The sequence below is a fragment of the Primulina tabacum genome, chromosome 4 (genome assembly GCF_025594145.1).
Source record: "Primulina tabacum isolate GXHZ01 chromosome 4, ASM2559414v2, whole genome shotgun sequence".
Taxonomy (NCBI): Eukaryota; Viridiplantae; Streptophyta; class Magnoliopsida; order Lamiales; family Gesneriaceae; genus Primulina; species Primulina tabacum.
The window spans coordinates 32,988,446-33,003,595 of record NC_134553.1 but is presented as its reverse complement, the minus strand read 5'-3'; the positions used below and the strand labels follow the sequence as shown (position 1 = coordinate 33,003,595).

The 15,150-nt window shown below is 38.2% G+C and overlaps 1 long non-coding RNA gene across 1 annotated transcript; it reads left to right on the top strand.

Annotated features, from left to right (window-relative positions):
* The first annotated feature begins 13,186 nt into the window (after nt 1-13,186).
* On the top strand, nt 13,187-14,557 carry LOC142541614 (uncharacterized). Its single transcript, XR_012819419.1, has 3 exons — nt 13,187-13,308; nt 13,835-13,894; nt 14,421-14,557. It is a non-coding gene; the product is annotated as an uncharacterized LOC142541614 (long non-coding RNA).
* The last annotated feature ends 593 nt before the right edge of the window (nt 14,558-15,150 follow it).

The window sequence follows — 15,150 nt, the reverse complement described above, 5'->3', positions numbered from 1 at the left end:
AGAATTATCCAGATTTTGGAAGATCTTCTTCGTGCATGTGTCGTAGATTTCTCCGGGAGTTGGGAATCAAAGCTACCGTTGGTGGAGTTTACCCCTATAATAAAAGTTTTCAGTCTTCTATAGGTATGGCTCCATATGAAGCACTGTACGGTCGTAAGTGTAGATCGCCTATTAATTGGGATGAAGTAGGGGAGAGAGCAGAATTGGGCCCGGAGATTGTGCAGCAGGCTGCTGATATAGTAGTCAAGATCCGTGATAGGATGAGGACTGCTCAGAGTAGACAGAAGAGTTATGTGGATCAGAGGAGGAGAGATCTGGAGTTTGCTGTTGGTGACCATGTTTTCGTGAAGATAGCACCGATGAAAGGTGTCATGCGGTTTGGGAAGAAAGGAAAGCTTAGTCCAAGATTCATCAGACCATTTGAGATCCTCGACAGAGTTGGGACATTAGCTTATCGTGCTGCTCTTCCGCCGAATCTGGCCGGAGTACACAACGTGTTTCACGTCTCCATGTTGAGGAAGTATATGGCAAATCCATCGCATGTCTTGAACTTTGAACCGTTACAGCTCACTCCGAACTTGTCTTATGAGGAAAGACCAATACAAATTTTAGACAAACATGAGAAAAAGCTTCGGAACAAGCTGGTCAAGTTAGTGAAAGTCAAATGGCTCAATCATTCGGAGGAGGAAGCTACGTGGGAATCCGAGCCAGAGATGAAGAGTCGATATCCAGAGTTATTCAGTAAGTTTTAATTTCGGGGACGAAATTTCTTTAAGGGGGGTAGAGTTGTAGAACCCGAAAATCAGATTACGTATAAGCCATGCATAACTGCTACTATTTAAATAAAAAAATGAATTTTTATAAATATATGAAGTGTTTAATTCATTTTATAATTATTAAATCTTGATTATTTATTTTAAAAGTAAATGTTTAGTTTTATCTTTTCAAGATAAATACGCGAGGCCGGACCGGAGTTTAGAGATTAGAGATAAGATTAATAATAAGAAAGATATTCCTAAATTTAATTTAAGTCAAGGAATAATTTAATTTAAAGAAATAGAATGTTATATGATTAATTAAATTAATTAGAGATAAGGAATTAAATAAGTTCTTTTGAATCAACATTTAATTAAAGCTTAAATTAAAATACGTAAACAAATGGGGATAAATTAATCTAAGTCTAGTATATTCAAGAAATTAAATATAGCATTTAAATACTTAAATTTTAAACCATGCGATGCCATGCAAGGTTATATCCTAAATTTAATGTGTAAATTCACTAAAATATATAATGAGGGTGTTAAACTTTAAGCAATTAAAATACAAGAGTTAAATAATAAAATATCATGCAAATTAGTAATAATTTTAGGTCCAACATTTAAAATCTCTCAAAAGTTTGGTAACTCTCCATTCAAACCATTCCTAATTGCACTTCATGGGGTATTCATTTCTCATTTTAATTCTCTAATGGGTAGTAAATTTAAATGCAATAAAACACCTCATTTCTACTCAACCTATTAGACTAAAAACCGTTGATAATGCAGCAATAATAAGAGCAAAGAATCGGCAGCTAAGGGAATCAAAATGCATCTTAAATTTCATTCAACTTCATCACTTGTAACTCTCAACTAAATGCATTTCAATGCCTATTTATCACCTCCTATAATACTCATCTATATTTTCTAGCAAACACACACCATTACCTTCGAAAATCATCAGAAAAATATCAACTAGAATCGAGAGAACAGCAGCTTAAAAACAAGGAAGAAAACCAACTCCGACTCCGCCGCTCGTCTTCGTTGTATTGATTTGTCTTTGTATCAAAACAAATTTCAGGCATGTATATATTACTTCTTTGCTCTTCAATCAAGTCATATTAGATATTTTAAATCAGTATATAATAAAGAATCATGGGACATCACGAAATTTACAGCAATTTTTTTTTTTAAAAAAACAAAAACCTGAACATGCCTCTCGGTTTTTGATGGTGCTTCACGGCTGCTGTATTTTGTTGGTTTCAGGAGTTGCTTCGGTTCCAGGCTCCCAATGCTGCTTCTAGTCATAATTTAGAATGTGTTAGTGTGTTTTTCGGTTCAATGGTTTAAGTCCATACACACACAAACAAAGAAATGACAGCAACTTTTTCCTTAGCAGCAAAATGAGTCACGGTTTTGGTTCCTTGAATGGTTAAGGGGGTATTCAGATCATGGATGTTTTAAGGACTGTAGCTATGGTGAGAATCCTCCCTTAACATGTCTAGGACATAACCAACGTGTCCTTTCCAAGCTTGGTTCACGGATCCATCAGAATTTCACAACAACAACACAAGTGCATTTCGGTTATTCATTTTCTATGTGAGTGAGTTTTGAGTTTTTAGTGTTTGTGTGGATTGTGGCTGGCTTCTAGCCCATAACCATGGTTCATACAACACTTCATCATGTCTAGATCGAGCCATGGTTGATTATAGGACCACTGGAATGTTACAAGATAGCAAGTTAGTGCAAAACATCACAGTACAGAATTTTGTGTTCTCGGGTTGGAGATGTGATTGTCCTAGGTATTTTCTAGGGTTGTGGCTGATCTTTAGCACTTAGCCATGGTTCAAGTCATGCCTTAGGATGTTGGTAAGAGTCTTGAGTTGATGGTTCAAGCCAAGAGCCATTACTTTCAGTGTTTACTTCACATATACACAAACTGGCACTGCTGCAATTTGACAGCAACTGTGAGTTCGGTTCATGAGGATGGTGTGAGTCCGTGATTGGCTTTTAGCCCATGGCCTTGGACTAGACAGTACCTCAATGAGTTGGGAAAGTCATGTTTTTGGCCGTTTGTGATTCGGTTAAGTTTAGAGGTCGTACGAGAATTTACGGTGAAATGTGCCAAAGTGACTCTCGAAAGAGGGTTTCATGATTTTGGCATTCATTCACCAATTTTCGTGTTTTCCAGTCCTCATGAGTATTTTTCAGTATGTTAAGGGTATTTTTAATCATGGTTAAACGTCGGTTTAATGTTGGTTTGGGTTGGTACAAAGCCATGATTGAATAATTAAGTTGTTGGTCATAATCGTATCGTTTTTGGTTCGATTGTCCAGTTTTGGTCAAGATAAGATTTATTGCATGGGTCACATATTAGAATTAAGTCGCAGTAAGCCTGGGAGCGATCCAACTCATCCGGTAAAAACAAGGTTATAATTATATTACGTGCATAAAAATATAAAATGTTTATTTTGAGATAAATGTGATATGTCTTGTGGCCACCTTAAGTTCATGGGTTTGGAAGTCTGTAGGCGCAACCGAGGACCTCTCCACCCGGTGACTTACGACCGGTTTACGATTATGTATGGGTACGGATATCAAGTCTAAGGGCTGTGGTGATCTCTACCGCCCAGTATACTGTGGTTTAGTCTGATCAGGCACTCACGTTATGTTATGGGCCACTTGCTTAGAAACATTATATCTACCAGAAAATTATGATATGATATGACAGAGCTCTATTGAGCAAATTTTTTACGTATCATTTTCAGATATGCACGTAGTTATAATTATTCATGATACGATTTTCACCATGTGCTTTACGATACCATATTTTTACGTTGCATGCGATTTTTTGATATATTTACTTGTTATTCACGATATATACATGTTGAGTCTTTAGACTCACTAGACTTGATTGTTGTAGGTATTGATGAGGTCGAGACTGCGGGCGGAGACCAGTGAGCTATTTTGGGGCAGCAGTAGTAAACCCGAGGACCTCATGTTTTAGTTTATGCACCGTTTAGCGTTCAAACTAAATTTTATTATGTTGGATTATTTTAAGTTGTTGTTGGAAATACAATGTTGACTTCCGCTGTTATTTTAAAGATAAAATTATTTACATTTTTATTTTATAAATGAAGCAAGATAATTATTTATTTAGAAAAATTTTAATAATTCCGCTAAAATATGAATTCGAAATACGGGCCTTTACAAGTTGGCTTTAATCTCTCAGCTGGGACAGCTTCCACAATAGCAGTTGGTTTGGTCCTCTGGGACCTTGGCTTCTGTATAATTTTCGTAGATAGACTCTTCTCTAATTCAGTTTCATGGATAATCAGTTTTCTCTTGATTGCCTTTTTTTTGAGCGAATTCCTTAGTCTTCTTGACTGATTTGGGAGTTGTCTGCGTCCCAATCTCTTTCTTGACTTTAACAAACTGCTCAGGAGACATGTCCAGCTTGGTTTTCGTTTGCTGAACATTTTTGGCAGTGAAGACCTTGAATTTGGATGACTTTTCAGTAGAGTCATCTACCAAACCCTTTTTTCAGGAGGAAGCTTAGTGGCACATCAAAACCTTTGGACTGTTTATGTAGAGCCCAAAATCAGTACACGTAAATCCCATGCATTTATTTAATTGTTAAATTTTTTATTTAAGTTTCAAATGATTTTATTGGTCATGATTTATTTAAATTGCATTATTTTAATGTTTATGTAATGCACGTTAAAATGTTTTCTTGAGTTTCATGTTTCAGGCGATTATTCGATGCGGATCGAGGAAGAGAGACCGGCAACGAGTTTGGCAATTTTAAAACGTGGTAATTTATTTTAAGTTAGGATTGGGGCATTTTTAATGATTTATAAGTTTTAGTATTTTAAAGACCTAATTTATTTATTTAGTGATTTAAGAGTTTAAAACTTTTAAAATTAGCATTTGTGTGTTCTATTTTAATTAAATGATTTTCATTAGAGTGTGTAGTAACTTACTATTTTGATTAATTTGTTAATGGAGTTAGTATTTTTTTAATTAGCACTTTAATTAGTTAATTAAGCAAATATTTTATCTTAATTAAATCTACACACACACACAATCCAACGCACACACACTTTTACACACACTAAAAATCGGTTTAAACAAACACACACAATTACGTTTCAGATTTTATATTTTTGAGAGCAACAAAAATCTAGGGTTCTTTCCCAAGAGAGCAGTCGCCCCTCCCCTTCTTTTCCAGCACCCTTTTCGAGAGTTTTCTTCAAGGAATTTAGCTCCACGTTCGTCCCGGATCGTCTCTCGCATCCTTCCCGCGTCCGTGTCGTCATTTCGGTAATTTTAATTATCAAAAAGCACCTATACTCTATTTTTCCTGCGTCGATCATGTCATAGTATTTGTTGCAATGTTTTTATGCGTGAAAATACATGTGTGATGCATAGACGTTTGAGCAATTATGCTTGGGTCACTTTTGAAACCATTTTTGGGATCTCAAATCACGTTTTTGCTGTTCTTTTAAATACTGCGACTTTTCGGTCGCTTTTCTGGAAAAACTTTCAACATGAAAATCGTAAAACTTTTTGATACCAACGATTTGATATAAAATTTGGATTATTTGGATAAAAATAGAGTGAGTGATAGTGTTTTTCGTGGGACTGCTCAAAATGCGTTTTCTGAAAATTATGTGATTGATGCATTCTTGAAGTTTTGAGTTGCAGGCTTCGTTGGAGATCAAAGGGTGATTACTGCTACATTTAGACAGGTTGAGGACGATGTGAGAATTGTTTTTGGTTTGTCGGTTAGTGTCGAGGGGCACTTGAATTCATTCAGAGTCGTAGGAATTGATTTGGTGTCAAAGTCCGTGTTCTTGAGTGGTAATGTGTCGAAGTGTGGACGTCGTTGCTTGGGGTGTTTGTACGGGTTTGGTTCGATGTCATAGTATCCTAGGAGGGGTCTCGAAATGTTGAATCATGGTCGGGATGACCGAGTTAGGAGAAATAAGCCTTGAGTATATAAATTTTCGTTGGTTCACGCGTACAGAGCCTGCACGGACCCGTATACGGACCCTGGCACGGGGTCCGTGTCTTTTTTTTCTTTAGAGTGTCAATTTGCAGAGTCTACACGGACCCTCACACGGACCTAGGAACAGGTTCCGTGTCCTCACTTCTTTTCGAGTATGCTTTTACACTACCTACACGGACCCTGAACCGGAGGGGTGCACGTGGTCCGTGTACTCTCATTCTTGGGAAAAATATATTGATTGTTTTGGGGTTGTACGCCATGGTTTAGTACAATGATTAAACGAGGTCAAGTCCCGAGTAATCTAGAATGTCATAAGCTACTGATTTGATTCGGTGGTGAGCGCGAAACACCTACGCCTAAGTTATGAAATTCAAGTCAGTTTGTGCAGCAGTGGCCCAAGCAAGATGTAATGCCTGAAGTAAATATCACAATTTGTTGATTTAGTAATGTGAGATTACTAAATAATTAATGATTTTTAAAGAATGAAATATGACATATGTTGGTCATATGAAGTCCAAATGATGTGAGATTTGGATATAACGTAGAAAACTCAAAGATATAGAAGTTCTATGTTTTGAGTTTTGAAAAACTTGATCGTTTGACTGATCCAAATGGATGTACCGATATTAAAATGTTAAATATTATATTATATCATTTTATTTTATTAATATAATATAATATAATATTAAAAAAATTAAAAAAAAAAGATAAATATGAATCTTCATTCGAAAGTTGCATAACAGAAGCGAGAGAGAAGAAAGGAAAAATAGGATTTTGAATTTTCTTTTCGATCGTGCGATTTATCGGTTTATCCAATCGACGAACCGACTTCAGTTCTGGGATCGTTGACACGAGGTCTTCGATTTGAGGTATAAATTTTATAGTTTTGGTGATGTTTGAAATTCGTCGATTTCTAGAATAAATCCGATAAATTGTTAAATCATACTGAAATTGAAGATTGTTGAGTAGTGTATGATTTTAACGAAGTAGAGAAGATTATAGTGGTGTTATTTTGAATTATTCCTAATTTGTTTTAATTAGGGATTTTTAATCGTTGGGTTGATATTGAAGAGTTGTTTGTCAGTTGTTCTTAATTCTGATTATGTATTCGGAGTCTACGAAGTATAGGCTACACGTTGATATAAAGTTTTCGTAATTTGACGGATATTGTTAAATAGCCTATTATTTGAAGTTAATTAATTAGGGTGTGTTTGATGGTAGTATTGTGAATTAAATACACCAGAATATTAAATTGTTGAACAATACGAATTTATAATCGAGTTTTATATTATGTTGAATTAATTGTTGTTGGGCAATTTGATGTTATATATTGAGGCTGTTATAACTGTGTTGATACGGTGACAATGATCTGATAATTATTGTTGAATTATTTAGATACATCACAAGCCTCAAGATCAAAGAAATAGCCAGATTGTATATATACTCGATTATCAGGTACGTGTTGACGTATGAGCATATGTTGTTATTGTTTAGTATTGATGAATACTATTGTGTTGAACGATGATAAATCACCGGAATTGGGTGATTTGGTATTATATTTATTGTTGTTTATTATTGTTGATATTGTTTACTATCGTTGTTGGGAGACGTCGCGTTGATGTTGTCACGTTGATGTTGTTCGTTCAACGATATTGCTGTCGCCGGTGTTGGGGTGCGACGTATCGTTGATGTTGTTATTCGTTCGACGATATTGCTGTCGCCGGTGTTGGGGTGCGACGTGTCGTCGATGTTGTTGTTCGTTCGACGATATTGCTGTCTCCGGTGTTGGGGTGCGACGTATCGTCGATGTTGTTGCATTGTGATGTTGTTGAGGTTGTTGTTGGCTGATTGTCCAGAAATGGCAAAGGGGGTATTTCTATTATGATTTCAGTTATATTTTATGTTGTTAATATAACTGTTATGTATTGCGATGATGATTGTTGTATATGCTCACCCTTTGAGGGCTGTTTCTGTTGGGCAGGTTACAGGACTATGCGTGAGACATGATAGTGGTGAAGGACTAGGTGTGTCTAGTCAAACAGTCTTGTAGTTGATAGTAGATAGAGACAATGTAGCTTATTGTCTTATTTGAGTTGTATGTGTGTATGTATTATACTGTTTCTGCTACACTGACGTAGATAGTGTGGTGATTGCACTATTTTGTCGTATATGCATTATATTATTACGTCGTCGAAAAAAAAAATATTATGCATATGACGTCACATGTTGCATGATTACGTGGCAAGGTTTGGGGCGCCACATTTGGTGGTATCAGAGCATATGTTAGATGTCTGGGATGGTTAGGAGTTGGGTTTGTGATGAGGGAGTTGGATGACGATATTATCTGCGTGTGTCTGTGCATTTGACTTTTTATTGATGATTTCTCGATATGATTGATTGTTCTTTAGTTGCGTGTACTTTCGTGCGAAAGGTGTGATGATGATTACTGGATTGTAATTGTTAAATGTTATGATTAACATTTTGATTTCCAGTGATGGCAGCTAGAGAACAGGTACATCCACACGAGGAAACAGACGAGGTTGACAGTGGATTTGGACAGATAAATCCATTGCCACCTCCTCCTATGGGACAGGCACCTGCAGATCAGCCTTTATTGCCTGGTGAGTTGACTTTGGCACAGTTCAGCAGTTATCTTCCGCCGAGATTTGATAGTTCTGAGACTGGTGAGCGAGCCGAAGAGTGGATTGAGAGGATAGAGCAGATATTTGTGACCGCTCCGTGTGCTAGGTCTGCTTGGTTACGATTGGCTACATTTCAGCTTTCGAGGAATGTATTATTGTGGTGGCAGACGACTGAGGCCGGATTGAGAGCTCAGGGCCGTACTGTTGATTGGGATGTATTTCGGTCTCGTTTTCTTGATAATTTGAGGATTTGAGACAGGGTAGTATGTCTGTTGCTGAGTATGGACTCGATATTCTGCATTGCTGAAATATGTGCCACATATTGCTACGAATGTTCATGCTAAGATGAGGCATTTCTTGAAAGGGTTGAAGTTAGAGTTATTTGATCGTGTGCAATCGAACAACCCAGTATCATTTGAGGATGCAGTGACGAGAGCTGAGATGGCTGAGTTGGTTATGCAGGAGTATGGGGCTCAGGGACGATTATCAGAGCCAACTAGGGAGTCATTGCGACCTCAGGGACAGTCTTTTAAATATCAGAAGGGTTCATCTTCTTCTTCAGCATCATCTGGGAAGCGTCGATTTGATTCACGACGTGTTGAGAGTCGTGGGGGCAGTTCTCAGTCTGTTCAGGGACAGAGAGGAGAGTCCAGAGCAGTGAGATGTTATCATTGTGGGGGACCTCATCTGATCAGAGAGTGTACACAGACCGAGATCACCTGTTTTGAGTGTGGCGGTGTTGGTCATCTGGCTAGACAATGTCCTAGTCGTGAGGGACAGCGAGAGCCTAGGAGTGCTAGAGGTAGATCCTCAGAGAGAGGAGGACGACAGCCTCAGTAGTTTACACCACGACCTTCTAGAGGACAGCCACGTATGCAGGGAGCTGGTCCGCCTCAGGCACAGGTGTATGCTTTGACACGAGAGCAGGCAGAGGAGGCACGAGAGGAGATGATAGCGGGTAAGTGTTATTTATGTTCTTATCCTGCTTATATTCTTATTGATACAGGTGCCTCGCATACTTTTATATCGAAGAGGTTTGTGGTTGAGCATCATATGCGCTCGTCTCCATTGTCTCTGCCTCTTTCTGTCTCGACACCCTCTGGAGTTGATATATCAGTTGTATCTATGATATCAGATGGTATTATTTCTTATGAGGGCTATGAGCTGAGATCTGATATGATTATTCTAGAGATGACCGATTTTGATTGTATTGTGGGAATTAATGTGCTGAGGAGATATTGTGCGACAGTTGATTGTTATCAGCGGGTGGTATATTTTTATACAGATGAGAAAGAGAGTTGGACATTTTATGGGAAGGGTTCTCGTCCCCGTGTTCCGTTGGTATCTGCCATCCGGATGTCTCGGTTATTGGAGCATGGGCATGAGGGTTATCTTATTTATGCTGTAGATGTGACAGAAAAGAAGAAGGAGGTGGGAATAGAGGAGATACCTATAGTTGCTGAGTTTGCCGATGTATTTCCTGATGAGATTCCAGGCTTCCCACCAGCCCGTGAGGTGGAGTTTGGGATCGAGTTGATGCCAGATACTTCCCCTATTTCTCGTACTCCTTACAGAATGGCACCAGCAGAGTTGAGAGAGTTGAAAACCCAGTTGCAGGACTTGCTGGACAAAGGATACATTCGCCCTAGTGTATCGCCTTGGGGTGCACCAGTCTTATTTGTGAGAAAGAAAGATGGAACTATGCGGCTTTGTATCGACTATCGACTATCGACAGCTGAATAAGGTAACGATTAAGAATAAATATCCCCTCCCTCGTATTGATGATTTGTTTGATCAGTTATAGGAAAACTCAATATATTCGAAGATTGATTTGAGGTCAGGATATCATCAGATACGAGTTAGAGAGGAGGATATTCAGAAGACAACATTCAAGACCAGATATGGGCATTACGAGTTCTTAGTTATGCCGTTTGGGTTGACGAATGCTCCAGCTGTGTTTATGAGTTTGATGAATAGGGTATTTCAGCCTTATCTCGATCGATTTGTTATTGTGTTTATTGATGATATATTGATATATTCCAGGAGTGAGGCTGAGCATGCAGGGCACTTGCGTTCAGTGTTACAGGTGTTGCGAGATAGACAGTTGTATGCCAAACTCAGTAAGTGTGAGTTTTGGTTGGATCGAGTGGTCTTCTTGGGTCATGTTATATCGAGAGATGGGATTTCTGTTGATCCAACGAAGGTCGAAGCCGTGTTACAGTGGTCTGCACCTACATCTGTACCTGAGATTCGTAGTTTCTTGGGTTTAGCAGGTTATTATCGTCGATTTATCGAGGGATTTTCAAAGATTGCTAGGCCTTTGACACAGTTGACTCAGAAAGGTGTGCGATTTCAGTGGTCTGAAGCATGTGAGAGGAGTTTTCATGAGTTGAAGCACCGACTGACGACTGCACCGGTGTTATCAATTCCTACAGAAAATGAGAGGTTTGTTGTTTATACTGATGCATCATTACATAGTTTGGGATGTGTTCTGATCCAGGATCGACATGTTGTGGCATATGCCTCGAGACAGCTGAAACCACACGAAACAAGGTACCCTGTGCATGACTTGGAGTTGGCACCCATTATCTTTGCCTTGAAGATATGGCGACACTATTTATATGGTACCTCGTTTACGATTTATACTGATCATAAGAGCTTGAGATTTCTGTTTACACAGGCCGAGTTGAATATGAGACAGAGACGATGGCTAGATTTGCTGAAGGATTATGATTGTGAGATTGAATATCATCCTGGTCGAGCCAATCTTACAGCTGATGCACTGAGCCGTAAAGTGAGTTGTACTGCAGAGGATGTGAGTCGTTTATCAGCTATGATGATGTCTTGTTGTTCCTTGGGATATGATTTTGATATCTCGACGACTCCTATCCAGGTATCTACCTTATTAGCTGAACCTGATATATATGGTTGTATTCGTGATGCACAGATGACAGATGACAGATGAGAGAGTTCAGCGGTGGAAGGAGTTGGTTTCTCGGAAACAAGATACTTGTTTTAGAGTGGCTGATGATGGCAGTTTGAGGATGAAGAATAGATGGGTAGTTCCTGATATATCTGAGTTGCGCCAGGGCCTGTTGCGGCGTGCACATTGTAGTCGATATTCTATCCACCCTGGTGGCAAGAAGATGTATAAGGATCTACGCTCTCAGTTTTGGTGGAAGGGAATGAAACGTGATGTGATTGATTTTGTACGTCGATGTCTTAATTGTCAACAGATCAAAGCTGAGAGGAGAAGGCCGGGAGGTGAATTGAGGAGTTTAGAAGTGCCGACTTGGAAATGGGAGCACATATCGATGGATTTTGTGACTCATTTGCCAAGAAGCACTGGAACTATTGATGCTATTTGGGTGATTGTTGATCGATTGACGAAAATTGCACATTTTATACCCTATAGCATGAGTAGTACGTACTTGACGATGGCACAGTTGTATATACGAGAGATTGTACGGTTGCATGGGATTCCAGTTTCTATTATTTCTGATAGAGATCCTCGATTTACTTCTCATTTTTGGGAAGGATTGCAGACTGCGATGGGGACAGAGTTGAGATTGAGTACGGCTTATCATCCCCAGACAGATGGTCAGACTGAGCGTACTATTCAGACGCTGGAGGATATGTTGCGTGCTTATGTTATGGATTTTAAATCTGTTTGGCAATCATATATTCCATTGGTAGAGTTTGCGTATAACAATAGTTATCAGAGTATTATTCAGATGGCTCCATTTGAGGCATTGTACGGGAGACGTTGTAGATCTCCGTTATACTGGGATGATGTTGAACGAGCTGCAGTTACCGGTCCTGATATGATTCATGAGATGGAACAGAAAGTAAAGTTGATACAGCAACGATTGAAAGCAGCTCAAGATAGATAGGCCGCCTATGCCAATAAAAGACGAAGAACTTTAGAGTTTCAGCAAGGCGATCGAGTATTTTTGAAAGTTTCTCCTTTTCGTGGCACAGTGCGATTTGGTATGAAAGGAAAGTTAGCACCGAGATATGTTGGCCCGTATGAGATATTGCAGTGGATAGGCACTTTGGCTTACCAATTGGCTCTACCTCCATCTTTATCTGGTATTCAAGATGTGTTCCATGTGTCGGTGTTGCGGAAATATGAGCCGGATCGTTCACATGTGTTGGATATTTCCGAGGTTCTGTTAGATCCTGACGTGTCTTATGTTGAGAGACCAGTTTGTATTTTGGATCGATCTGAACGGAAGCTTCGTATTAAGCTTATACCGATGGTGAAGGTTCAGTGGGAACATAGAGGTGTCGAAGAGGCCACTTGGGAGACAGAGCGGCATATGAGGGAGCTCTACCCCTACTTATTCTGATGGTATGACGTATCTTTTATTTATGCATGTTATTACAGTTGTTGATTAATTTCGGGGTCGAAATTCATTTAAGGGGGGTAGAAATGTAATGCCTGAAGTAAATATCACAATTTGTTGATTTAGTAATGTGAGATTACTAAATAATTAATGATTTTTAAAGAATGAAATATGACATATGTTGGTCATATGAAGTCCAAATGATGTGAGATTTGGATATAACGTAGAAAACTCAAAGATATAGAAGTTCCATGTTTTGAGTTTTGAAAAACTTGATCGTTTGACTGATCCAAATGGATGTACCGATATTAAAATGTTAAATATTATATTATATTATTTTATTTTATTAATATAATATAATATAATATTAAAAAAATTAAAAAAAAAAGATAAATATGAATCTTCATTCGAAAGTTGCATAACAGAAGCGAGGGAGGAGAAAGGAAAAATAGGATTTTGAATTTTCTTTTCGATCGTGCGATTTATCGGTTTATCCAATCGACGAACCGACTTCAGTTCTGGGATCGTTGACACGAGGTCTTCGATTTGAGGTATAAATTTTATAGTTTTGGTGATGTTTGAAATTCGTCGATTTCTAGAATAAATCCGATAAATTGTTAAATCATACTGAAATTGAAGATTGTTGAGTAGTGTATGATTTTAACGAAGTAGAGAAGATTATAGTGGTGTTATTTTGAATTATTCCTAATTTGTTTTAATTAGGGATTTTTAATCGTTGGGTTGAGATTGGAGAGTTGTTTGTCAGTTGTTATTAATTCTGATTATGTATTCGGAGTCTACGAAATATAGGCTACACGTTGATATAAAGTTTTAGTAATTTGACGGATGTTGTAAAATAGCCTATTATTTGAAGTTAATTAATTAGGGTGTGTTTGATGGTAGTATTGTGAATTAAATACACCAGAATATTAAATTGTTGAACAATACGAATTTATAATCGAGTTTTATATTTTGTTGAATTAATTGTTGTTGGGCTATTTGATGTTATATATTGAGGCTGTTATAACTATGTTGATACGATGACAATGATCTGATAAATATAGTTGAATTATTTAGATACATCACAAGCCTCAAGATCAAAGAAATAGCCAGATTGTATATATACTCGATTATCAGGTACGTGTTGACGTACGAGCATATGTTGTTATTGTTTAGTATTGATGAATATTATTGTGTTGAACGATGATAAATCACCGGAATTGGGTGATTTGGTATTATATTTATTGTTGTTTATTATTGTTGATATTGTTGACTATCGTTGTTGGGAGACGTCGCGTTGATGTTGTCACGTTGATGTTGTTCGTTCAACGATATTGCTGTCGCCGGTGTTGGGGTGCGACGTATCGTTGATGTTGTTATTCGTTCGACGATATTGCTGTCGCCGGTGTTGGGGTGCGACGTGTCGTCGATGTTGTTGTTCGTTCGACGATATTGCTGTCGCCGGTGTTGGGGTGCGAAGTATCGTCGATGTTGTTGCATTGTGATGTTGTTGAGGTTGTTGTTGGCTGATTGTCCAGAAACGGCAAAGGGGGTATTTCTATTATGATTTCAGTTATATTTTATGTTGTTAATATAACTGTTATGTATTGCGATGATGATTGTTGTATATGCTCACCCTTTGAGGGCTGTTTCTGTTGGGCAGGTTACAGGACTATACGTGAGACATGATAGTGGTGAAGGACTAGGTGTGTCTAGTCAAACAGTCTTGTAGTTGATAGTAGATAGAGACAATGTAGCTTATTGTCTTATTTGAGTTGTATGTGTGTATGTATTATACTGTTTCTGCTACACTGACGTAGATAGTGTGGTGATTGCACTATTTTGTCGTATATGCATTATATTATTACGTCGTCAAAAAAAAAATAATATTATGCATATGACGTCACATGTTGCATGATTACGTGGCAAGGTTTGGGGCGCTACACAAGATCCAACGAATACCTCAACGCCAAGTATGTATGATGACGTGCAAAAGAAAACATTTTAAAGTTTTTGAGGTATGCTAATTGTCTTGTGACCAAATTATGTATGGGTTTGGAAGTCGGTGAACGTGGCCGAGGACCTCTCCACCCCGTTAAAGCATGAACGGGTTTAGATCGGGATTGAAAAGAGGTAAAGCATGACCAGGGACCAATCCACCCATTACAGCATGAATGGGGATCTCATGTATGTGGCAGTGGATTTTTCCATGTAAGCACAGTAATGTGGTTTAGTCTGATCAGGCATTTTATGTATGGGTCACTTGCTTTGAAACATGCCTCTACGCAAAATGATAAAGTTTATGTATGTTCATGTATGGACAAGTATTGCACGTCTATGTTATGTATGTAAGTTCAATATTTTATACGCATGTTAAAGTTCCAGTATGTATG